At 40.5% G+C, this 24,788-nt stretch overlaps 1 protein-coding gene and 1 long non-coding RNA gene across 3 annotated transcripts in view; one reads left to right on the top strand and one right to left on the bottom strand.

Moving 5' to 3' along the window:
* Window positions 1–2,103: 2,103 nt before the first annotated feature.
* On the bottom strand, window positions 2,104–6,014 carry LOC142039757 (uncharacterized). Its single transcript, XR_012653052.1, has 3 exons — window positions 5,592–6,014; window positions 4,986–5,293; window positions 2,104–3,405 (listed from the first exon to the last, which is right to left on the bottom strand). It is a non-coding gene; the product is annotated as an uncharacterized LOC142039757 (long non-coding RNA).
* A 107-nt stretch (window positions 6,015–6,121) lies between these two features.
* Window positions 6,122–24,788, top strand: part of GPR63 (G protein-coupled receptor 63) — a 31,232-nt gene continuing 12,565 nt past the window's right edge. The window contains exons 1-2 of one of the 2 annotated variants that reach the window (XM_075046644.1): window positions 6,122–6,446; window positions 23,783–23,868. The gene's annotated coding sequence lies outside the window, so the exon portion shown is untranslated. Of the gene's footprint in view, window positions 6,447–23,201; window positions 23,680–23,782; window positions 23,869–24,788 lie in introns of those variants that run through there. The other variant, XM_075046645.1, reaches the window with a different exon arrangement.

Here is a 24,788-nt window from a genome sequence, read left to right as displayed (position 1 = left end):
CAGGGTCTCTTGCCGCTACAAGAGAAAAAAAGGATCCCCAGTCTGACCCCATAGGGCATTTCCTGTGTTCATGTGTGTTCTTCGACATCTTTCTCTCTGAGCAGTATGAGTTGTAAAAGCCTCCACAGGTGAAAGTCACTGTTAAATTACTACTGCTGTTCTAAAAATGGTAAGGCATATTTAGGACAAAGGGAACTTAAAAAGAATTTGGAAAATTAGATAATCCCAGGTGTAATTAAAATAAGGTATTATCTTTTTTTAAAGAGAGAACTGAAAATTATGTCCAACACCACAGTAAAATTTGTATATTCTTATTAAATCCATTGAATACGAAATTTTGTTTTAAACTCACTATTTCATGTTCATTCTTTGCTGAAGTTACTTACTAATTCAGAGAAGGGAATTCCAAACCAGATATTTCACAGTGGTAAATTGTTTGCCTTAGTTACTCTAATGCTCTCTTTCAATAAGTGAGTTTTTCACCATTATTTTTAGTTAACTGGAGGATCTATGAAGCATTTGTCATTGGTTTTGTTACAGAGGTCACTTCATAACATTAGGTTCATGGGGCATTGCCTTTGGTTCTGAATAAAAAGAAATCAGATTTTTTTTTAATAAATAATATCAATGTTGTCCATCTTGATTTATAGCATCTATTAAAACTAAAATTTTCTGGTGAATGAATGGCAACAGTTTGAACATGATGCACAGAATTAGATTTTGCAATACTGAATTTGTAACAGCAGAAAAGAAGGGTGCCTTGTGGCAGAAGTCCTGTTCTGTTATGCTTTTTCTAGAGAGTGTGGTTGCACAAAACATTGGACATGTTCAAACACTGCAGTGTAGATAGTTTCCTGCATTAAGACATTGGAAAGTCATCCCAGCTAGATTCACTAGACTATAATGTAAGGACCCCAAACTGTTTGCTGAAAATAAAGCCTGTTATTTAAATTCCTATGTTATCAGTAAAAATAATTGTTTTAAAACCAAAGATATCAATACATACCAGAAAGGTTCTACTGAAAATTGGATCTAGTAACTGGAGTAAATATAAATCTAGTCTGAATGTGACAGAATAGCAAATTTATAACACCAGAGACAGCTGGCATCTGGACGGGGGAAAGACTACACTTCTTTTATTACACCCTCTGCATGGAAGCACAGGAAACACTAAACTGGGGGGAGGGAAGGGCAGAGAGTAGGGAAAGAAGTTTATAGTTTCTCTCTAGGAAGTCCATGAATCAAGATTTTTTGGCCCTGGTTCCCAGTTTAAAGAACAGAATGAAACAAAGGTCACGTTAAAAAGAGTATATCAACTTCAGTAATACTGGACATAGCCTCCCTGCCAAGACACCAGAAAGTGTCCAGCATACTGACTACAAGGGGAGGTTCTCTTATGGGAGAGTCTAAATGAAGAGAAGTGTTGTGTCAGTCCTTTCTTAAAACTGGGACATGGGATGAAGACACATAGTTCTCAGAGCTGAGTTTCAGGGGCAAAATATCACTTTGGAGACTATTCCGTGCCGTGTCCTCCATTTCCACAAGCTTCTGAAATGATTGTAATTGCTGAAGGATTTCAGTTACAGCCCAGACATTTCAGGGTATTATAGATTGGAAGTTGAGTGCTGAATTTTCTTGAAACATTTTTCCATGGCGATGTGGCTGGCACACAGATGCAATAGAGCTTTGGTTTATCTTGCTTCAAAGGCAAACAGTAGCAACTGAAGCAGCAAATAGTCTTTGAGAGGAAGGTGAATTTATGAAGTTTGTTGACCATCTTTTCATTTTTGTAATGAGAAATAAAAGAGGAATGACTTCAATAGCAGTCAGATGGACAAAAGAGAAGACAAGAGACACTGAATGCATGGTGATACCTGAAATTGCATAATAAATGATCTAATATTTGTTTGGCAATGACAGAAATTTTGCTCAAATGCTTTCTTTCTCTCTCTCTCTCTTTTCCTGTCAGAATAAAAACAGGATAGAAAACACAGTACTGAAGCTGTGAGGAAATGCCTAGTTGATACTTGCCCCACTGCCAAAGCAGCTCTAGAGGACCTCATTTTTCCTAAAGAAAGGTGTGAAATAATTTTCATCCTACATTTCAAACTCAGCTCCAGTTCACAAGCCTTCTGCATCAATTCTCAGATAAATGTCATAAATTTCCATTTCAAAATAGCAGTCTGTTTTTTCAGTATAATCCTTACTCACCCAGTCTTTCTTCACTCACGCCAGTTACTGTGGTGAGCTTGCTTGCATTCCACATATGGGCAGAACAAAGTACTTGTGTAACTTCAAGCACAGGAATAACCCCACCAAGGTCAGACCTTGGTACTGTCCCTTCATTATTATGCTATGCTGTGTTTTTTCATGTTTTCAAATTCATTCTATTACAAAGAAAAAGCAGGCAAGAAGGATGATAAGGTTGGGTTTTTTTTAATGTTGGATATACCAGAAACCACATTTTGAAGCCTTCCTTTTCTTCAGGGCACAAAGTTCAGAGGCAGCCTTGAAGCTGAAGACTCTTTTGGAGTTGTATACAACTAACTGCTTAATAAAATAAGTGCAAACATAAGATCTCTCAACATTTTATTTTTGTTCTGCTACTGTTAAAAAAAGAAATAAAAAAATCTAACAGCATCATTTTATCATCCGTGTTCAATGTTTCAAAAAAGCAGACTTTTCCTTTTGGGGAAGTCTTTCCTGATACTCCCACCCCAACATTACTCTTTGGCCTGTTCTGTAAGAAAAAAATATCTGAATTTTAGATTAGATCTGAAGAAAAAAGGCTAAATTTTAGTAAAAACTGAAGAGCAGTCACATTATATCCTGATTTCCCTTCAAACAATACCAATGGTTTCACAAAAATGTCTGACCATTTGCTCTGAGTTTTCACATACTATATTGAAAATCATCACTGAACAGAGTTAAATATCATAAATATGAATAGAATAATCAGGAAAAGTCTAAATAATGCTGAAATGCTCATGTAGGATACTTTCAATTGACGCCTGTTTCAAGAATTCTGACAGTTGCACACAAAGCAAATTAGCATAAGCATTATGTTACTTATATTGAAATAATAGTAATAACAATTTAATGTAATCAGCACAGTGATGAAGTGATGAGTCATTGCTCTAGCAAAATGACCAAGGAGTCTGGAAAAGGCTAACAAATACTATAGTCAATGAAGATTCCCTGCCGTTGGTATTATATCGGAATTAATGAGACCCGTCTCCACTGTTAAAACAGTAGACATAAAGAGACACTCACCTTCAAGGCCTTGTTTGCACTGAGGCATTACTTAAAACAGATCAGTTCTACCTTACCGGACTTAGCACAGTTTGGAGCAGTAAAGCGTACCGGCAATCAGCAAGTTGACCACTGTGTTGTCCAAGTCCCTCCCTGGTAAACGAAACAAAAATGGCAGTGTTTCATTCAGCATTGCTGTTCCACGCTGCATCATGGGGAGAGGCACATACATTACTGCTACTGCAAGAAATGGGGGAGTTCGGGGGGGGGGGGGGGGGAAAGGCACAGTTCACATCTGCTCATTAAATTTAGCCTCCTTGTGGAACCCGCTTTTGGAGTGAGGTAATTCAGAGGATCCTCATTTGTACAATAGTATTTTCTCCTAACTTCTTCCTGCGCAAGACCTGTTTTTCCCTGCTTTTTTTGGGTCTGAATGACTAAGCTTTTCTGCAGTCTTTTCTCAAGAAAACCTTTTTTCTTCTGTCCAACGAACAGCTGGAATAACTAGCCCTTTGTATTTTAAGTTATTCATTAAAGTTAAATGGCTTTCTCTTCAAGCTTGTCCTAGGGCAACTATTATAAGGTTAACCTTTCTATAGCTGTGAATCCAGATAAGTTTCTCAATTTTCTCTGCACCCAGCCAGACACAAATATGTATGGATATGCCTTTGCTATGGTTCATAGTTGTTACCTCAGTACCTATTCTGATTTCCCAAAGCAGCACTGAACATCAAGGGGAAAAAGGTTACAAGCCACAAAAGGCAGTTTCAGAAGGGCAGAGAGAACCTCATTGTTCAGGTTTTTTTGGTAAGACAGATAGTGATCCTCAATACAGTGTCCCAGATACAGCTAGATTATTGTAGTTATTACAGGAGTAACAAAAAAACCCAACCCAAATCCCAAACCAGTCAGTTCCCTACAGAGCAATCCTGTGTACCAGAGTCTTTACCCCAATGACATATCCCCACAGATCACCATCCCTGCTCCACCTGGAGCCTTATAAAGACTCTCCCAAATCTGGGGTGTTCTTTGGCAAGCTCACCAAGATAGCAGGTTCCTTTCTGCTTTAGTTTCTCTTTTCAAATTACACTCCTCGAATGCTTTACTAAAGCTCCTTTCCAAAACAAAGAAGGAGATGTGAAGCTCATACCAAAAAGAGAGGGACATTTACACAAATCCATTGGGTACAATTAGGTAGATCGAGAATTAAACAACTTCTTGTATCCACTGCTACTTGTAGTTCCTTGCTTTGGCAGTAAGAACCAGACATTGTTAGGTTAAATTACTCAAAAAGACCACTATAGGATCATTTTAAAATGTGTTGTTGCCTCTTCCACAAGATGGAGTGCAGTGACAACATCTGAGGATTTTCAAATTGAATCAATATATCATGTCTCCCCTGTGCTAGAAAAAGCCTTTAAAGACTTTAGCCAACCACAGCAAAACAAATCAGAAACCCCCGTGAGGCAGTTTCTCACTGGTTAGGTATGCTTATTTCAGACGGGAGGAGTTCAGAGTGCATCCCAGGAAACAAACAGAGCCCACAGGTTTTTTTCTTTCTACACTCAAAATGAGCAGTAGAACTTAACAGCGATTTTCCTCTAACGGGAAATTACAACAAAAAAAGTGCTCACAGCCACTTGTTAAAGAAGATATAAGAAAAAAGAAATAATTTTTACTTGGTCAAGAATTTTTAAAGCAGCCAGAACGAATTGCTTCCTCTCTGGATTTACCTAGTGGTTCTCAACCATAGCCTTGTGGGTGCCGGACAGCTGAACTCAATTGAGAGTTGTACTTCTCAAAAGTCAAATAGAGTACCAGCGGATGTAGCCGATGACGTTCTGCTGCCATCGCATTAGCTTCATGCTTAAGAAATCCATTTGGGAGAATGAGAAGCTTCCTTTTTCTCTTCTCTCATGTTCTGAGTTCACTGCGAGCAGTTGTGATCTGACGTAGAGACCTGTTAGCCGGCAATCAGGTAAATGCAGTTTGAATAGAAAAAGGGATTGTGAAAGACTCTTCCTGGTTCAGACATCAAGTTCTGTAATATAATATAGAGTTTTTATATCAATTTACATCCTTGTAAACCTGATTAATATGATAGGGTGAGTCTTACCACGTAATAACATATTATAATTACGAAAATAAAACTACTAGCTAAGGCCACATTGAGCTACCCTGACCCATGTAGACTTTGGCCTGAAGTTACTAGCTATCGCCTTGCGCTTCTCAGCGGTGTCCACGATACCTCAGTTTGGAGGTGATACGGCCGCCAACACCACGCGCCGTGTGACCTCAGCGTGGCAACTACAACCCGTTTGGCAAACCTTCCTTCTTACCGAGTTGGCTACGTGGGCAACGAGGAGACATAAGGGCTCGTCTTAGTCCTTAAAAAGCAGCCGGCACAACTCTGTGTACACCGAGACACCAACTCTCCGGGTACGCGAGGACTGCAACACCACCAAGCGCGTGTGGCGTTCGTGCCCCTGCCTGGCAGGGGGCTCGCAGCCCCTCCGCGTTCGTTAATCCTGCCTTCGGCACCTCCGTCACCTGGATTTTTTACAAGAGCCGCCTCCGACTTCACCCCGACAGCCTGCTCCACGCTTGAGCGGCCAGAACCGCACGCACGGAGGCCCCGCGGAGCAGCTGAGCCCGGCCCGAGCCGCCCCTCCGCCCGCAGGTGCGGCGGGCCGCGCTCGGAGCGGGGGCGGCGGGTCGGGGCCGGCCGCGCCGCCCGGGAGCTCCCGCCGCCGCCGGCCGGAGCGTGCGCGGCCCCGGGAGGCGGAGCCGCGGCGCGGGCGGGGCTCGGGGGCGCTGCGGCGAGCGGGACGGGCGGCGGCGGGGAGGAGGAGGAGGAGGGCGGGAGGAAGGGAGGCGCTGGCTCGCCTGCCTGCTTCTCCGTCCGGCGGTGCTGCCTGTGCAGCAGAGCCGCCGCCGGAGCAAATGGGGAGGCGGCGCTGAGCGGGCTGCCCTCCGGGGGAGGGGGGCGGCCGGGGGCAGCGGCGTGGCGGGCGAGTAATGCCCCTCACTTTCCTGCTTGCGCTGCCCTTCCTCCTCCTCCTCCTTCTCCCGCTCCCGGCTTTGAAGCTTTTGTTTTCCCCGTCCGCTGCGATGCCAGGAAACTTCCCGGAGGGATGCGCTCGGGCCGGGCTTGTGCCGCGCTGGGCTCCGCAGGGCACCGGCCACGCCGTGAGGTGAGGCGAGCCGAGGCGAGGCGTTGCGCCGCGGCCGGCGGTGGTTCCGCGGGGCTGGGCTGCAGCTGCCCCTGCTCCGAGGGGGGGGCGGCGGTCTGGGCGGCAGCAGGGGGTAGAGTTGCAGCGGCCACCGCCGGGAGCCCCGCACGCTTATGCCGGTTCCCCCAGCCGGGGTCCCGGGGGCGGGGGTGAGGCGTTCCAGCCCCGGGGGGGGGGACACGACGACCCGCAGGGGTCCCGCCGCGTCCCGCGGCCGTGCCCGTGGGCTAGGCCGGTTCGGGGGTCGGCGCCCCGAGGAGGCTGCGCGGGCCCAGGGCGGCCGGGCGCCCCCTCTCCCGGCGGCGCGGCGGGAGCCGTTGGCGGGCAACGGTCAGCGGCGCGCGGGCTCGGCGGCGGCTGAGGGGAGGCGGCGGCGGCGGGGCCCGGGGGCGGGAGTGCCGCCAGTCCCGGGCGGGCGCCCTCGGCCGCGTCCCGGGGCCGTGCGGGCAGGCACGGCCGCCCGTCGGGGAGGGAGCCTGCGGGGGGTTTCCTTCTCCTCCTTCTCCGGCGGCGGGGGCCGGGTGCGGAGGCGGCGTGTGGGGGCCGCGCTTCCGGCTGGGGCTTCGTCCCCGTGAGCTGGCCTGGCTCTTGGAAGCTCTGCAGCTGAGGGCCGGTGAGGGAGGGGTGGACGGAGGCCCCCTTCCCCCCCGAGGCGGGACGCTTGGTGAGGGACAGGGTGGGGCTGGCTCCTTTCTGTCACCTGCTCTTCAGACTCTTGACGGCGCGAAACTCCTGATCGGGGAGAACCTGCCGGTGTCAGGTACCGTGGGCGCGTTGCTCCTGATGTGTGGGGAGTCGCTCCTGGGGAAAAAAAGAGGTGTCTCACTCTAAAAATACCAGTTGTTTTTCATCTGCTTAAACGAGCATGTAATTTTTATTTGGGTCTTCCACAAGGTTTTATTCATACTTGATTTTCAAAAGTCAGACGGTACAGTGCAGCCTAATATGTATGTAAGAAAGCGTATCATAAAGTTTTCCTTGTAAATCAGCAAAAACACTTCCAGGAAAACGGTGGATTTGCATAAAGACCCAGGTAACGTACGTATTTTGAATGGTCCGAGCTAGGTATAGCTGGCAAGTTAGATCCACGCCCAAGAGGGTTGTTAAAATTGTTTATTCTTACTGAAAACATGAATGCTTAAGCAGTGGCAAATGAGTTTTGCACAATGCATTTTCTGGGGGACGTCTTACACATTCTAACATTAGAGCAAAGGCAGCAGAGGCATAGGATTCTGAAAGGAGTAGTTTTAAATAGACCATTTCTAGGTATCTGAAATTGTAAAGAGATTTCAAAGAGTGCCGGTAACACAGAATAGCCATGTCTTGTCAGTTGTCAAATGTATTTTAACTGTTGTTTTTGCAGTTTTCTATTGTGAGAACATATTTGCCAACATTGCTGTAGCTATGTTTCCAGGATAGCATAATAGATTCACTAGTAATTATATTTTAGTCTACAGAAGCAGATTTGGTAATGACTAGTAATTAGAAGAATAACAATTTCTAAATAACTTTCATTTGAAATATTTACTGCCAAATGATCAGCCCTCAGAAACCCAGCTTCTTATGCTGTTCTGCATGACTCATTTATTAGAGAGTAGCCTTACTATAAGAGTGTATTTTAAATGTGTAGAACTTTTTTTTTTTTTTTTTTTTAGCTGAGAAGATAAATGAGACTGTGGATATTAGTAGAACATATGCAAGGTCTGCCTTCTCAGAGGAAACGGGAAGAAGCCAAGATGGGCTGTACTAATTTCTGATTTTCTTCTTGTATACTACGACGTGTAGATGACTTTTGTCAGATGGTGCTGATCAGGCTATGCTTGTATGCTTCTCTGCATGTGCCCCTTTTAAAATCTTCCTCTAAGAATAACAGCAGACAAAGCCTGGAGAGACTATGACTACTTGTTTACCGGTTAATTAAATGTACCCAAGACTGTTTTCTGGTCCTGAAGCCAACTGGCACAGATTAGCCCTTGTCAATGCTGCTAAACTCTCCTGCCTTTCAGAATGGGATAGCTGAATGCAAGTTACTGGTTGGGACTGGATGCTGGCTTGTGTTAAATCTGAAATCATGCCCTAGAATTGCTTGGGAGAGCTGTAGCTGGCCTGGGTTAGAAGGATGCTGTGCAGGTCTGTAGCAGTTCAGCGGTCTGCGTGACTGAGTAAGTTCCATTGCCCGGGAATGGTTCCTGGCATTGCTTGATTTACTATTGTGGACAGTCTGTCAGTAACGCTGTAAGTATCCTCTCTTAACTCTGTGCTCAATCACAGTGATCTAATTTCCCTGCATTGAGGAACTCTGGCACTATAAAATGCTACTTTTCATAGTCAGCTGCTTAGAACTGCCAGAGCTGCTTTCTTCTCCACTTGTACAGGTGGGTGAAGAGGGAGTAGGTGAAGGCTTGGTGGCTCTCCCACTTGCCCATAAGGGAGGGGTAAATAGGATCAGGGAAAGGCTTACATGACTTGATCTGCTTGTCCGGGAATGTACTCCCAGAGCAATGCATGTCTGTAAGCAGTCCTGAGGGCTTGATGTGAACAGTCCATGGCCTGCATTGTCATGCTGTTTTGCTACTTTCCTAATTATTTTGCTACAAGTAACAAGTTGGGCAGAGCAAGTTTTTTTGTTGTTGTTGTTTTTGGTTTTCTTTTAACACTCTGAAGATTATTTACTTCTAGATGCCTGGAGAGATTACTAGCCTGTTCAAATTATTAGAATAGATGTTTAAAATAAATCATTGTGGACTATCATCATGCTTGCTGTCTTTTTTGCCGCTGAAATTGTGAACAAAGTCTGTATGCTTCATAACATTTCTGTAAGTGTATGTTTTGGTTCATGTTTTTGCAGTATGTCACTGTTTGGTTCAATAATGTAATGGTGAGTGTGCATTATATTTTATGCTGTGCTTGCTTTTTGAGTATCGATACGTGTAGTTAATCTCACATAATAGTCTCATAAATAAATTTCAAAGCAATTCTAACGGATGTCAGGCTTAATTGTTACAAATGAGGAAAGTGAGGCAAGAGGAAGTGTCAAAGGAATATCTAAGGAATCCTAGTTGTAGGATCCAGAAGTAGAATCTCAGACTGAAAACTGATCTGTCAGGTCATACTCCCTCTCATAGACATATAAAATACTTTAATAGAATGGTGTATTTTTTCTCTATATTTGCTGGTAGCTGTTATTTTGCTAACTTAGCTAGTAGCGCAGTTTGAACTTAAATAGGAAAATTGTTTAGTCACCTCATTTCCAGTTGAGGCTAACGCTTAGATACTTACCTAACCTTACATATGTGACAGGACTTGGTAAATGCTTTAAAGTACTTTCCCAAACAAGCAGCTTGTCTCAGTGAAATTCCAGTCAATTTCATTTGAATGAAATTTCATAAAATACAAATCTTAACATTGAGACATTTCAACGTGTACTTTGGGAGAAAGGTGGGCTATCCTTTTCTTCTGCCTCTGTGTAAAAGCACTGATTCAGTATTTATGCTTAGGCACATGTTGAAGTGTCTGAGGACTCCCACTGGTTCGAATGGTACTTAGAGAAATCTCTTGCATAACTGTAACCTAATTTACCTCAATCTAGATGTATATTATACACAAGCTGTGTTTAAAAAAAAATATTGTTAAGACCACATAAGCACAGAAGTGTTTAGAAATTTAAAGCTTTGAAGTGGTGATGATGGAGCCTTTGGGAGCTGTGCTTTATACTATCTAGGATCTGGTGTTTTTTTTCAGAGCACTTAGCTCCTCAAATTGGGCAACCAAAATTAGTGGATGGTTATGATTTTTGCATCTCTTCCTTGATTTTCTCCTTGGAGTTACTAAGGCAAGGTTTGAATTGTGTTGATTAAATATGACATGGTAACACACAATAATTGTGGAGAAAGCAAGGTTTTGAACAGTTGTTCATCTTGGTGAGCACAGGGCCTTCTAAAGGAAACTGGATTCTGTGTGGATAAGTAGTATTTAGTCATGTAGTTAAAGCCTGTCATAGAATTAAATTACAGTTCTATAACTGCTACTTCTCAAGTCTTCAGAGCTTGACTTTCAAACCCTAATAGCATTCATTTTTTAACAATAGTTTTTGGCTGTGTAATTCTACCAGTACTTTTTTTTTTTATCCCTGAAGCAAATGGGAGCAAAAGGACTATTTCTTTTTCTGTGGTATCTTTGATCACTTCTTACGTCCTTAGCAGAGTTAGAACCTCTAAATGCCAGTTCAGGCTGTAACTGTCCGAGCTGTAGCAGTAGGTCATGATCCATATGTGGATTGACAATGAAGGGAAATAGAATGGTTTATACATGGATTATGAAATGACCCACATTATGTCATAATTTTTATATAATATAGCTGACTTAAGGACAATGGTGAAACTTTGAGGCTTACTTTCCATTCTGTTGTCCACAGGACAATGCTGTCTGGTGACTTTAATGTTGTTTTTGCTGCAGTATTTTACTCTTACTGACCTGTTTCTTCTGGGCCATTGTGTTGCCCAGCTGTTGCCTGTGTTATTCTGCCAGATCCTTCTCTTGGTTGATTTAGTATATAATTTCTAGTTGCTAGTCACTTTAGTTGGCCAGTTAGAATATTTTATCCTAATCTAGTTTGCAGCCCTCTAGTTGCATGGGTCAGGTCACCTGGCCAAGAAGATCAGGTCAAGAAAGCAAACAGGAAAGAGGCTTTCAGATCCAGTGCTCAGATTTAACAGGCTGTGGTGAAGGAATAATCCCTGTTACAGCCTAAGTGGGCTGAGGGTGGAGCATAGAACTATAGAATAATTGAGATTGGAAGAGACCTCAGGAGGTCATGTGGGCCGCCACTCTGCTCAGCGCTGAGCCAGATTGAAAGTTAGATGAGATTGCTCAGGATCATGTTCGCTTGAGTTTTGAATGTTGCTAAGGATGGAGATTCTGCAATCTCTGTGAGTAACCTGTTCCATTGTTTGACCACTCTCACTATAAATCTTTTTTTCCTAAGGCCTAATTGAAGTTACCCATAGTGTAGCATGTGTGTATAGTCCCTCATCCTTTGCTGTGAACCTCCAAGAAGAATCTGGTTCTTGTGCTCATTAAAAACAACAGATTTTTTTCAGGTGCTTAGTAACATGCTCTCTGTCAGGAATATATATTACTTTTGCCAAACACATAAAAACCAGTCCTTTTCCAGTCAGTCTTGCAGACCTTGTTCAATAGCATGCTGATCAAATCAGTTGAATTACTTTTTTTTCTTATGTGGGCAAAATGAAAATTTTTTGCTAGCCTTGCTTTTTGAAACAGATGAGATTTGGGAGAAAGAAAGGAGACATTTCAAACATGATCATGCGTTGTATTTTCCAGCAGGTGCCTGCCTCATTATGTGCAGTGAATGGATGCTGGTGGTTTAGGACGTAAATCTGTGTCTTCAATTTGAGCTTCTGAAAGCTAGCTATCTTGTCCCTTGATTTCTTTCAACCTCATTAGGTGTATGGACCCCTGCATAGCAAATTTAAACCCACTGACAATAGGCTACCTTTCAGGGATCTGTTAGAAATAATCTGCAGAGCACTATGGTGACACTGAGGAAGTCTCAACTAGCCTTCCAGGCACAGTCAGTGGAGAAAAACAAGCTTGTCCAGAGAGTGGTTTATCCCACCTATGGCTGAATTACTTGCTCAGTGTCTTACTGTTTCAATGGCTCTTTTAGCCTTGCTATCCAGCTTTTAGGGCAGCTACATTTAAGCAAGATTAATCCTCAGTGAGCATCTTTGCAGCCCTTTTATTTTCTTGTCATTATTCAATATATGGTCACGTGCCTTATTTACAACCCATTCTGAATGCTTAATTAACTTTAACATGTGTTTCTTCTGTGGTGGCGTTTGTCCCTATAATATCTCTGTTCTTCAGGAACATTAAATTATCTTCATTACCTCACTATCTTGTGTAAGCTATCTTCTCATTTTGAAAACAGGAGAAGGGGAAAAAAAATGGTAGAAAAAAGTTCACAAACAAGAGGTGTTCAGTTTGGGTTGCTTTGGGCACAAGGTGAAAACTTTGCAACGAAGTGGGAGAAAAAAAAAGTGTATTTTTAATGCAAATTGTGAAATAATAATCCTGCTGTTCTAAAGCTGTCTTAAAACTTCAAAACCTGATACTACTTAGAAGTGGCTGTTGCTACAAGTTTTCTGCATCAGTAGTGTAATTCATGAAATTATCCCTTTCAAAGGATTGTACAGGGTTCATTGTGTGTAATGATAGGAAAGAGAGTATGATATCTTGTGAAAAATAGAGATGACTTTTTTTTGTCAAAGACTTGAAAAGTAATTTGAAAACACATGATTTTGTATGTTGATTAAGTTCTTATCTTCAGTAGATAATACTCCAACAAGCCTTTTATTACTTGATCATTTTGATTTAGGCTCTTCTGTCAGTTGTCACTTCTGAATTTTCTTTAGACATTTTTCTGGAGTCTTACATGATATTTGTGGATGCGTTTAGAAATACACGCACATAATGTATTCATGATATTTTGACTCCTGTATCACTAACTGTATGTGTATACACTGTTGCACGTATACACTCCAAAGTGCAGATAGTGATTTCAAATTGTATTTGTATCCCAATTTCCTGTGCTTTATCTTACTACTGAAATGATTTTAAGAAACAAAGTAAAAAATCTCCAAACCAAAACCCAAACTTCCCACATCTAGCCAAAGACGTGCTGTGAAACGTTGAAGGAATATGTGTGTTATGTTTGCGCTTCCATTCTCTCAAAAATGCATACATGCATACTGGTACCCCAGACCTTTGTATGCTTGTATTGAGTACTCTGGAAAAATTTGTGTGTTGTCTGGAGAGGAACTGCCTGTTTATTTTTGGAGGAAAATCAACTGAGTAGCAGTGGGGCCTCCCACCTCTTGCCTTATTTCTGATTTGAAGAGTTCGTGAGTTGGTAGACCTGAGAAGTTAATTCTGTCCTTCACACTACTGAATTCATTCAGCATGTCTGCTCAGGCTCCAAGTGTGTCATTTATGATAAGGAGGTGACATTTGAAAGAAATTTGGCAATATTTAATACTGACTCATAAAGGCATGTTCAGAGTATTTATAACAGGGAGAGGTTGTACTATGCCTTACTGGTATATTGGGACATCTGCATCTGCCATAAGAAATTTCCATTGCATTTATTATGAGGATAGCGACAAGGCTGAGTGCATTTGTTGACTGAAGTTAAGAGTCTTTTTCCTCCCTGTTCCCTTCATTTTGATAAGAAGGCAAGTTCTGACTGCATTTATCTTTTCTGGAAATATCAAATCAAAGCGTGAAATCTCAGGTAATAGCACTTCTGCTGTTAAACTGCTAGAACCAAATGAACTGGATTAAATGTGTGTTTTCAAGGCCACCGCAAATGATAGACTTGAAAAAGCGTCTCCACGGTACACTGGCAATATGGTGATACACTTCGAGCTATTATCAGCAAGACTGAAAATGTAATAGCCCCTGTATATTCTCTTTGGTTTCCCCACTGTTTTCAAAGTCTATCTCTGTTCCTGCATATGCAGCTATTTGAATAATTAATCAGATTCTTCATTTCTTGATGCCAATATAAATTAATATGAATTAGGCATTGGCTCAGGGACTGACCAGTCACTTCGGTGGTCTTCCAAGATTTTGCACTTCTAAAGTGGTGAGGAAGATGGATGATCTCGATTCCATTATGGTGTTTCATGGGCTCCTGGCAAACTCCAGAGCACGCTGAGGATCCCAGCGTCCTAACTCCAGGAAGGGGTTGCCTGGTGAATCACTCCTGGGGTAGGCTGGTGTCAGTCATTGACAGGGCAATTTCTATAGTTTTCTGAAAACAGAATTGTGGAATGCACCTCTTGAGCATTATGCAGCTCTTGATAGAAGCATACATCCTAGTCAGTTGTTCAGGCAGTACAGATGTATGCAGAACAATGTAGATGTGTAAGAGGTGTAGAGTTCACATACAGTACTGTTAAGAAACAAGGTAATTAGAATAGGTATCTGAAATGGTTTAGATGAATTTGCTTTCCAGAAATGCATGTTCTGTCTGACTGCTGACTAAACTTATGGGATTACCTCAAAGCTGTGTTGAAACTAAGTGAGATCAGTCTCAGCCCTAGTAGGAATAAAATGTTTGTGTGGGGGGAAAAAACAGATGCTAATAAGGAAGCAGACTTCCTTAAGGTCTTAAGCTGGGGCTTCGTATTGACGAGCACTTATTAAAGTTGCCAGACATTTCCAAAAGGCCTACCCAGTTCACTACACATCCAGTCTGGAGACTGTGACATCACTGTGTTCTAAGTATTTCAAAGAGCTGTCATCTACATCATGAAAAAGATTAAACTTATTCTTTGAAAATGTTTTCCAAAATATATGTAATCGACTGTATGTATCAGTTAATTAAAAGCCTGTTTCCTGACAGCTTGCTGTGGTCACTCATGTAACATACATATAGTTGAATATATAAGTGATTTTAGACTAATATTTGTGACTTTGACCCATTTCTTCCCTCACCTGGGAGAGAAGACATGAAGAACTGTCATTGCTTCTGTCTGACATAGTCAGCCTGCTTCTTTCTTGGAACCAGCCACCATCAAAGCATCTGAGAAACGTTGGTTGTAGTCAACAGTCACGTGGGACTTGTTTGAGGTCTCCAGAGTAAGTGCTACTTTACTAAGTACTTCCTAGAGGGATGCTAGCCAATGAACAGCAGTGAGAAACACTGCTCGGTACCTCGCCTGAAGAGACCCCTGATTTATGAAAGCTCAAATCTCTCTTAAGTTGCTGTCAGCAGATCAGGCAATATGGACTTGTATGCTACCACTGTACAGTAGAGTCAGGCAAAGCTATGCAGGTTTATCACTGAAATGGTTCACTGCATGGCAAAATGATTCTATGGATTTAAGACTGGCTTGTTGTTGATGGGTCTTTGAGGTGTAGGCAATAAGGAGGTGGTTCTGCTCCACATAACTGGTTAGTTTGCCTGTTAGATAAGAACTAAATTTCCTTTTGCCAGGTTGCAGTTGCCAAATTCATGTAAAATGGTGTACGGTTAAGATGCATTCTGTTATTTTAAGTCATATCTGTTCATCCTGGTGGTAGATGGCCTGATGTTACCCAGTTTCATCTTAGCTTGGCTACAGCGTTGGGCAATTGCTTGTTACCCTCCAGTCTCTGAACTGGCTTTCCCGAATATTTTGAATTTGTGATTTTTATGCTCTTAATGGTGTTTAAATGTTGCTGTTGGGGACTGGTTTTTTATATTAGTTTATACAGATGATATTTATAGTTTTAGATGCAAAACCTGAAGAGTAAGTATTTTTAAGACAAGTGGCTCTACTTTGTAATGTGATTAACTTTTATTGGGGTTTTTTGACTGCCATAGCATTTACATCCCAGGTCTTTCAAATTACTTCTCTTAGAGAAGTCTTAAGAGAACAAGTTGACCTTGTACAGTTCTGAAGGCTCCTTCAGCTGGCTGTGGTGGAACAAAGATGAAAATGTTTTCGTTTCTGAAACTCTTGGTGGAAGATGATACGCAAGATCTCCTCAGAGCCAGGACTTAGGTCTTCAGCTTTGCTTAGGACTGCAATGTCAGGAAAGAGATGCTGTTTTAACACCTAGAAGTTAAAAGGCTGTGTGCCGTTCTCAGTATGTGAATCACTTATTCAAGCTAGAGCAGGGAGAGTTTGCGCGTGCGTGTGTGTTAAGAACATTATTGCCTTTCCAGATTCATTTATATGCTCACTAATCATGATGACTGTATGCTGTTTAAAATATAAATGTTTTTGAGCCTATTTCCGGTGTACAGGAGGATATGGTTTGGGAATTTAGTTTTCTGCAACCAGATGGATTATAGCGTTGCTAAGGAAACAGACTATAAATGAAGTGGCAGCTGAGTGTCCCTAGAACATCAGACTGCTTGAAGCTGGTATTTTAAACTCATTTAGGTGGGTAGATAAATTGATGATGCGATGAGAAGTTAATTTCCTGTATTTTATGGTTTGTTGATTGTAGCGTTCGCTACATATCAAGGTGCCACGCTTAGATCACTGGTCGGCCCGGACCAGGGAAAGAGACAGATAACACAAACAGCGTGAGTGCCAATTTCCCCCTTTTATTGCGCACTTAATTGCTTTTATACTAACAAGGGGAGGTGGGGTTACAGGTACATCACAAGGCTGCGACTAACCCTCTAACTTTCCGTGACATCGCGAGATCTTCCGAACGCCGAACCCTACAGTTGATTTTCATTGCTTTGTTAGTATTTACAAAAGATACCTTAACTTCCCACTCAGACCACCTGGTGTGTGGGTCACTGAACAAAAATTTGCTGTTAAAATTAGAAAATGGACAAAAGCTGTACAGTAAAACAGATTCTAAAATAATCATTAAAACTACTGCTCAGTGGATGGGTAACTGTGTAACAAAGACCTGGCAGCAGTATGGTCCTACTGAAAAACAGGGACTAGGAAGTAAGCTGAGATTCTTCAAAGTACGTGGAAAGAATAGAGCTATTACGGACTTGGAGAAGTTACAGATTTTGAACTTAATGTATAAGCTGTTTAATATCTATATTATACCTGTTTGATTAACATACATGAAGTTGCTTAGAGCAAGTGAGTTGAACTGTGTTTTTGATAGTTGCTCTGCCCAAGAAGAGACCTTGGCTCTTTTTGCTAATGCTTTTGCTGAACATGTATCAGGTTTCCTAACCAAGGTTATTGACTGATTCAGCAGAATTTTTTTTTTTCCTCCCACAGAGAAGGGCAAGCATAGCTGAGCCATTCTAGCTAAGCATGTGGCTGTAGGGATAAAGACTTGACTAAGTAAGCTGAGCGCAGAGCACAGACAGCAATCACTGCTGTTGGTAAGATGGACCGACTGGACAAGGGTAAGGCAGGAAGAGTTCTGAATAGCCTGAAATACCTGCAGACCTCAGACTTTTAAAAGCATATAGACAGGATGTGGATCCTCCCCCTCCCACTTCCCAAGGTCTCCAACTTAAGAGGTAAAGTAACACGCTTATTTCTCATTGCTTGCTTTACTTTTAAGTACCTTGTGTTCCTGCAGTTAAAGTCCCTTCTTTGCAGCTTGATGGGCTTGGAAACTGAAATACTAGAGAAGGTAATGGTATCCATGTTCTCAGCCTTGTGCGAGTTGTGATTTAAGATAAAAGGAATGACTAGACTATCTAGATAAGATATATTTAGTATTGCAGCCACTTCCAAAAGAACCTGGTGATAGCAGATGGATGTATAGTGAAGGGCAACATAAAAACCTAATGCAAGAGTCTGCTTTGCTGTTTTGAAGTTGTATCCCATGCATACAAGGGTGTAAATTCAAGCATACAGGCAAGTGGTTGTAACTTTATTCAGACATATTATTTACGGGCATATCTACTCAAAATGAGACTGACAACTGACATGGACGGAATATGCGTGAGTTTCACAGACTATGTTTTCTTAAGAAGAAAAAGAATAAAAGTGGGCTGGGAGGAGAACAGGCAATGGTTGAGTCTGTAGAGCTTCAGAAACTTAGCTACTTGTGTAACAAAAAGGAGATCTGGAAAGGTCTTTGTAAGGCTGAAAATGGTAAGAGCTTGGCAAGCAAAGATAGTTTGTGAGCTAAATATGAAATGGAAGGCTGAGAAAGGATTTAAAGTATATACAGGTGGTCGGTAGAATTGCCATTCTATGTTTTCTGAATTGAAATGAAACTGTTTTCAGTAAAACACATTCTGGAAAATGAGTCATTGTTCCAGCAGTGTTAAAACTCTTCAACATGCAGTGTTTAAACTGTTATTTAATGTACATTGGAGAGAACTGTTTCTGGTCTTTTCAGCCAGGAGAAGCATCACTTCTGATTTTGTATGTGTTCTTTTTGATGTCTTGTACTGAATAATGTTAATTTTAACATTAACAATATTTTAGGATTTATAAAGAGATTTACAGAAAGCACAGAGACAAAGGTTTCGTTTTCTGATCTCTCATGGTGGATGTCATTACAGTTGTTTTCCTATAAATCTTGCCCATAACTTTGAGTTGTTACTGACTTTTGTGTGTTTCAGAGTTTTAAAAAATTGATACAAGTCTCTTGGTCTGAATTTTTCAGTGGTTGCTGAGTAGTTGCAATCAAATTAGAAATTGCGTATTATTTTTATTGTTCTGTTTAGAGTTATCCTGCATGCAAGTTGATAAATTCCATACAGTGTTTTCTTAGGATCAGTTTCATATTGAAATTGAGACCAAATAAACTTCTCTGTAACTGAAGAAACATTTTGATATTATTTGCAAAACGAGCGAATTGACCATACTTAAACAGCTTTTGGTTAAGTAGGGAAATACGAACTTGAGCTACCGAAGTGGAAGACAACTTGAGTTAATGAGTGACTTCTTCCTGGTAAGGTAATACTTCTGTTTGTAGGTTTGGGGATTTTTAGGTAGGTTGGTTTTGGGTTTTTGGGGGGGAGGGGGTGTGGGACAGTGGGACGGCATTTTTTGGTAGGTGTTTTTGTTTGTTTTTTTAATATTAATTAAATAAGTAAAATATTAATTAAATAAGTAAAAAAATAGTGTGAAAATCCCTCACTTTTATTACTGAAGGAGCTTTTCCATGAAAACAAGCCTTTCTTAAATACAAGGTTTGTGAACTGGAAACTGCTGTAACTCTATGCATGCGAGACATTTGATTTGGCTACCACTTGTTTAACAGTTCCCAAGTAGCTGAAAACCCCTGAGTAGTGCAAAATCTCTTCAATTAACTGTCAAGTTATTTGTAACAAGGAGTTATAAGGTGCTTAAAAAGATTGTTCCTGCAAAGGATTTGTATCCTTCAGTTGATGCACATATTTATTTGCTTTGCATTGTTATAAAAAAAAGAAATCAGAAAAAATTGAAATAGTGATCACTTGTATTACATTAAAACAAAAGAGTGCTTTAAAAATCACCAGATTGACTCATTTAAAGATTTTTGGCTTGTAAATTGAATCAATTTTTTAATCTGTTCGTGATGCATGTTCCAAGCCCTGCCTGTCATTTCTGTACAGAAATTTAGTGCCTGTTTTGCATAGGGTCTGAATGTCTGTAATATGTTATCTCACCCTGAGAGTTGTCCAAATGGGAACTCTCAGTTTAACGGTCTTTTTTAATCTCTAGTATGAATAGATTTCTAACTAGGATTGTTTCTCAGAAACAATTGCTATCTTGAAAGTGTTATTCCCATTGTCTGGCATGAGGCAAAAATAATTCTGAAGCTATTAAAACAATTAGAAGACATGGAAAACTATTAAGGAGTAGTTAGTTTATTTAGTATCTGTTTCTATGTTACGAGAAGTAAGTTACTGTTGTTACATGTAGCTGATTATTAATAGACTTATTTAGATTAACAACAAAATATAGGGTAAATCTGGAGAAAAATCAAAGGAACACAAACAACTGTTAGAGTATTTTGTTGCACTAAGCATTTTATGTTTGGTGTTGGCTCAATAGAGATGGTAATAAGTATTGAAAATATACACACATTCATACACATGCACATGTGTGTATGTGTATAAGAAGAAAAGCGTATAGTATAAATACATAAATATGTATATAAACTAAATCTATGTTTAGTTCTCAGCTAAATCCTACCCTTGCAGCTTTTAAGTAGTCTCAGAGCAGGATGCTGCAAACAGCACCATTTCTGTTGCTGAAATACAGTCACCTCATTTAACTTGCTACCAGCACCTCTTCTCTGTGAACCAAGTGCCAAGAAGTAAGATCCATAACATCTGTACTACAGCAGCAAAGCTCTTGGGCAGCAGCAGAATTTGGCTGTAGCTGAATACCTGTGTGAAAGGCGGAATCAGGGCTGATCACTTTGCTCTGGAAACTAAACCACATCGCAGGAACCTATTGTGGGCAGCACACTGTGTGAAAAGAGTAGGAATTTGGTCATTTTAATCACTTTTCCATTAGCATCCCTGCATCATTTATAAAAAGATGAATTTTTGTTAAAATCAATTTTGTTTCAAAAAACAGGTATGTTTTTTGTGGGAGAGGCAGCTTAATAAATTCCATCAATATAGTATGCTGATGATGATGGGGTTACCATTTTCATAGGATGAATTTTTTAAGCCCTTGCATTTTGGTAGAAGATAGTGTGCTAACAGCTGTTGTCAAAACTACTGATGAATAAGAAAATCCATCTTCCCCTGTTTTTAGCAGAAAGTAGTGCAGTAGTGTATGTCAGGTTTACTGGGGTGCTACAAAGGAGGTAAGAGTGATGTAATACAGGGAGCCTTTAGATCTTTACCTTATGGTATATGAAGGTGAAACATCTTTACAGAACTCAATCTTCCATTCAGAGAATATACTGGAGAAGTTGCTCTAGTTGAAAAGCCAAAATAGCCTTAGGACAACTCTATTAAAGCTTTCTGACTTAAAGCAGGCTTTTCTACTTGCCTGTTATCTCTGATAGACTGACTTTTTGGTGGAGAAAGGAAGCTTTCAGTATTTCAGTTCATTTTTTCCCATGGTTTGACTTAATATCCCAAGAAAATGTTAAGAAAACTTGGTTAAAAATGGCTGTGGACTAGGTGCAACTAGTTGTAGAGAGCTGTCAGTAAAGTACATAACAAAAGTTATGACTAATTTGAAAAGCGATGGTATACTGAAAACATTTCATAATATTTTTAAGACCTTCTCTAGCCTGTTGCTAAGTCTTTAACATAATCTGAACGCTTGTGGGAAATGTTTTTAAGTTTAATGGTGTTTAAGATCTCTGTGATTTTTAGTTCTGCTATTTCAGTTCTTTGGAAATGACAGTTGCTGGTTTGGGGAATCGAAATAGACCTAATAAGATGCAAATTCCTCCAAGATCATCAGTAATTACAAGTTTTGCAATGTTCTCGTTTATGGCAAAGCAGTCTTGAATATAAATACCTCTTAGTATATAGAAGCCAAATGTAGATCTTATGCCTTGATCTGTGTACCCCAACATCTCACAGCTTCAGGCCAAAAATGTAAAGCTTTTAGATTTGCTTGCCAGGGTCTGTTTTAGTCCAGATCAATCCTTCTGCTTCAGGACTGGGGAGCTGGGTTCAGGAGTGAGTGAGTGAATGAGGAAGAGATCAGGACTACCCTTTCAGTAGCTCTGTCAGCTCTAAATGTTGGTATCATCAAGGCTGTAGTTCCACAAGTAGAGCTCTTTGCAGGTACAGGAATCCTTGCATTCAAATTTCATTGCAGGATCAGGAAGGGTTACAGAGCTTTCCTCCTCTGTTCTTACAAAAAATGTGACTAATCATTTATGATGGGGGGGGGTAGAAATGTAGTTTGGAAACAGTGTTAACCCCTGATTGCCAACAGAAAACTACCCAAAGCAATTTTACCCAATTAAGAGCAAGCTCTGCAAGGTACTCAAATTTAGTAAAATTATCCAGATTTACTTTGGAAAAGTGCTTTTATTTTTTTTCCTTCTTGGAGGCTTGAAGTGGAAGAACTTTCTAGTTTCTGGTGGTGTTTTGGATGCTTTTCTAAATTGATTTTAAAGATAGTTTCATTAGAAGTTGGAAATACTTTCTGTAAACACATAAGTAGAGAGAAGAAAAGGTTCTTATGTTAGAGAATGTACTTGTCTTGTGGGAAGATCTGACAGGTTGTTGCTGTATTTAATCTGTCCAAGTTCAGTTCCTGGCAGTCTTCTGCCTGCTTGCAAAACTAGTCCCTTCTTTGACACTTCAGAAAGCTTAAGAGGGAAGATTAACAGTTTATAGTACTTATCTCGCTAAAGAGGGAACAAACCAAGTGGTTAAAGTCTATAATAATCTAATGGCTATATTTTATCTCTTTTATACATAACTAAATCTGGGACTTGTGTTTTTCCTTCCCACCTTGTTCTCTGGAATAAATGTAAAGATCAAATTTTTGTGCTAATGGGAAACAATTTGTATTAATAGATTATCAGAAAAATCTTTCAGACACTGAGTTCCATTGAGGCTAGATAATGGGTTTGTTCTGCAGAAGGCAGTTTTCTCAGCAGGCACCAGTCTGGCAAATCAGGCATTACATTTTGGGTGTTTGAAGTTAAGTTGGTTGCAGATAAAGAAACTCAGCACTTAAATGGTTGGAGGAACCAGGAGATTATGAGTGGTCTTAAAGTACATTTTGTTTTTATTGCTTCCCTTGTAGAAGGTCTTTGTAAACTCAATGGCTGGTTTGTTCTTCACCTTCGTGTACAGCATTTATTTAAAAACTTGTTCCTGAAGGATCCTGGCATCTTTTGCTCCAGTGTGGAGGTGATTTACAGATGTTCCAAAAGCTTCTTCTGGCAGAAATTAAAATTGTGTAGCCTTTTGAAAACTAGCATGTGAAAGTGTCTGTCCCCCATGTCTTTGTTCTTTTGATTTTTATATATAAACATTTATAAATAAATTGGGTCACTGGGATCTTTTAGTGTGACATAAACTCAGCTTTCAAGGCTCACTAAAATTTTCTGACTTCCTTCTGAGAGTATATGGAAAAGCTACATTGAAAATTGATGTTCGCAGTTAACAAGAAGTATGTCATGACAGAATATGCAGTTTTTAGCTATCTTAGGCCCAGCTTACAGAAATAATTTTAACTACTTGAGGCATAATAGCATTGTGCTGATAATTGATTGGTATGAGAGCATGTAGAGGAAGTGCTGAGATCCTGTATTGAAATTTTCATGGTTTAGTATTCCTCTCTAGACCTGTTTTCTTGCCCTTGTTTTTCTGATACTGTTATGCTGATATCTTTGCCATTTGGGGAAAATTTATTCAGATTCTTTATGATGTTCAGTAGCACCCTGTGGTTTTAAATGAAATTTTTTTTCTGAGAGGCTTTGGGAGTCTCAAGATCAGGATCCTGATGGTTAAGGCTAAGCATGTATTTTAATAGATCCAGTAAGACTTATGGCAGCTAACTGCTATGTGCTTGTCTACAAATTAAATAAATGCATCTGAATGAGAAATAAAACAACATGTTACTCCAGTCCTGTCAAATGTTACTATTAAATGGTGAGATTCTTATGCTCTACAGGTGAGATAGCTGAGGATCTCTTTGGCTTGATGAAACTTAGGTGCCTTAGTCCTGTCTAAGGTCTATACCTTCTGCAAGAAAGGGGCACGTGATCTGCCTTTTGTCCGGAGACACAGCGTGTTCTACCTCTCCCAATAAAAGTAAAGTTCTCTTACAGGAAAAACTTTTGCGATTCTGATCTTGTTCTGCCTGAAGTGTAAATATGTCACCAACTTTTTTTTTTTTTTTTTTTTTTTTGGACAGGTTATTTGGAAAGGGAATACTTTGCTGAACAGAACAGCACAAGATGACTTATGATTCCTGCTCTTCATGGGAGCCTGTCTGGATTGGTATGCTTTTTTATTTTTTTTTAAATTCTGTTTGGGGTTTTTTTTGTTAAACTGACATGTAGTGATTGCATGTATAATCCAAAGGTCCACTTAAAATTTGGGAAGCCAAGCATTTAGAAAGCTTCTGACTTGTTAGTTGTATGTTAATAACTAGGTGGAGACTATGAATTAATAGTATGTTTTCAATAATATTTTCAATGTTTACTGTTCTTGGTACTACACTATCAGTTAGCTCTTCAACACGAATATGGTTAATATGACCATTGTACTAGTGGGAAAGTTAGAAGTCAGGGGGAATATTGTGAGAGTACTAGAAATGAATCTAGAACTGCAGAAGTCCTTTCACATGATCTACAAATTGAGAACATGATTTTTCCCAAGAGCTAAGAAAATAGAGTTATTCTTTACATTTTGCGTATTTGTGGTTTAGAATAGTAATAATGATTCCCATGGCTGACTTTTCTTGACAGTTAATGGCTCTCTGAATTAAGGACAGCAAGAAATATCCTCAAGAGGGCAATTAGTTGTACTTAATGACCCAAAGCAGAGGTGGCTGTTTGCCACAATATTTTCCTATGAAAATTGCCACAGTAGTGTTTGTAGAGTGGAAAAAAGGAAAATTTCCTAAATTAAACTAATGCCTCTTGTGAATAGTTTTATGGGTCATCTACTCATGCAGTGTAGTTGATTAGTTTCAATTTAGGATATGTAAATGAGTATTAAAACTGAAAACTGCTAGTTCCTTTTAGGAGGAACAGTTAGGTGAGTAAGAACATTGTCCCTGCTGATTTGTGCTCTGACTCATGCTTTGCACTGGCTTTAGCAGAAAGGATTCCATTGCAATATGTTCCTGCCTCTGCTTAATGGCATAGGAGACAATGCTTGGTTCGTACTGAGAAGGCAGTATGTCCTGGGCAGCT

This window comes from Buteo buteo, chromosome 15 (assembly GCF_964188355.1).
Source record: "Buteo buteo chromosome 15, bButBut1.hap1.1, whole genome shotgun sequence".
Classification (NCBI taxonomy): Eukaryota; Metazoa; Chordata; class Aves; order Accipitriformes; family Accipitridae; genus Buteo; species Buteo buteo.
Note: the sequence above shows the minus strand (reverse complement) of the source record. Positions and strands in the feature narration are given on the sequence as shown.